The sequence below is a fragment of the Gavialis gangeticus genome, unplaced genomic scaffold (assembly GCF_001723915.1).
Source record: "Gavialis gangeticus isolate Ggan-Ray unplaced genomic scaffold, GavGan_comp1, whole genome shotgun sequence".
Classification (NCBI taxonomy): Eukaryota; Metazoa; Chordata; order Crocodylia; family Gavialidae; genus Gavialis; species Gavialis gangeticus.
In genome coordinates, this window is record NW_017729032.1 from 71,333,323 (window position 1) to 71,335,202 (window position 1,880).

Consider the following 1,880-nt stretch of genomic DNA (forward strand, 5'->3'; position numbering starts at 1 on the left):
ACAGAAACAGCAGTGATCTTAAATGGGATTATGTATTTCCACCAAGGGATATGGCAATAAGATACTGGACAAATGGTAAATGATGTAAACAACTAATTTCAAGTAATAACTCAGAGACTACAAACTGCCATTGATCTTTGTGAAAACATCTTAATGTTACTTTGAAATCCTCTCTAGACTGGAACGTGTATAGATCAATTCATGGGCCTCTAAAAAATTGGCTTAAAATAAATGTTTTCATGCATCACTAGCATGTAGGAAAGCATGTCACAACCTAAATTAACCAAATTCCCTTTTGCTACACAGCTCATCTGAAAACAAATGTACATAAATAACTTTGTGCCATGTACATCTTTGAACAAGCTCTCCATTTTGAAAAGAAGACTTTCAAGAGGTTAATTGACCTCTTTCTTGAAAGGAATCTGAACAAACCTCTTACCTGGAACAAGTCTCAACAGATTAAATACTTTCTTGCTCTTGGTGGTTTTATTTTTTTATTTTTTGACTGAATCATTTGTTGTCTTTAGTCATAAAGACTGTTTCACGCTTGCAGTGATGAATATTAAAACACAGTCAAAAGACATGTTGCTTTGTCACATTGCTTTATTTATTCATATGGTCTTAGGGAGAAAAAAAATCTGGTTTTATAGTTTTGGTTTAAATAACATAAATTCCAGTGCTAAAGTATCCATGATATTCAGAAGGCAGCACTCGTAATTTAAATCATGCTCAAATTACCCTGCCTATTAAATAGTTCAGCACACTGCTTAGTTAAAAATAGAAGTAAAACCTTTTTGAAAAGATTTTTTTCAAGAAGTAAGATGCTTTTCTCTATCAGCAGAATGCAAGCAATCTAAATATACTTATTCTGCGTGACTGAGGACTTTGTCTGTGTTCACATCCTTTTTATTGGATTTGATATATCCTTCCAGTAAGACTGGCTCTGCAAACTATTATGCACCAATATGATACAAAAACATCTTGGAGCGTCAAGATTCTATTTAGGTGGTATAATGTGATTGTTATCAATTACATTTTTCACTGCTTCTCTTCATTCATCAAGTTTTTTAAAAAGTCATTTTGCCCTTGGTATCATGCACAAACATCAAACAATCATCCTCCATTACATTTTCGATCCTCTTTAAAGAGAGGTTTTATAAAAGTTGATAATCATATATGTGTGTGTATGTGCATGTGTGCCTATATATATATAACTGGCCCAAATATTAGGAGCAACTGAACTTAGAAATAATATTCTTCAGTAAAACTTAAATACATATGAAATGTGATTTAAATGTTATACTTTACAGTTTATTTTGTTAACCTAAAGAATAAAGAAGTTTGAAAACTGATGCATCACAGTGCTCTGGCAAATCAAGCATCTCGTACTGAAGCAGGAGTCAGGTTATTAGAGGGTAAACATATCACAGAGATGATTGGTTTACAGTTTATTTAGGAAGGTAATAACCAAATAGTTTATATAACACCCTGCCTTCATATGAGCTATGCAATAACACGGGCTCTGATTACTTTAGGTCAGGTCTGTCCAAGTCTTTAATGGTCTGGGTCTGTGCATCAGTGGGGGCCAAATGCTGCAGGGGCCATATCAGTAAGGGTCCCACGTGCTCTCCTGTTGTACCAGGCACCCAGGTACTTCCTACCTCCATACTGCCCCAGAGAGCACAGGTGCTCTCATCCCCCTCTGCACTGCATACGAGTGTTTCCCCACTGCACAGCATCCATGCACACAGGTGTCCCAGCCTCACCTTCAGTTACTTGTGCCATGGCAGGATCCCACACCATTAGCTTCTCTAGCACTGTAGACTGTGCCATGCTTTTCTATCTCAGACCCTGGAGTGAGGCAGGAAGCAGAAAGCAGA

At 36.7% G+C, this 1,880-nt stretch overlaps 1 long non-coding RNA gene across 1 annotated transcript in view; it reads left to right on the plus strand.

Annotated features, from left to right (window-relative positions):
- Positions 1–583, plus strand: part of LOC109302436 — a 6,131-nt gene extending 5,548 nt beyond the window's left edge. Inside the window, exon 4 of the long non-coding RNA XR_002098770.1 lies at positions 307–583. This is a non-coding gene — a long non-coding RNA (uncharacterized LOC109302436). The remainder of the gene's footprint in view (positions 1–306) is intronic.
- Positions 584–1,880: the final 1,297 nt, after the last annotated feature.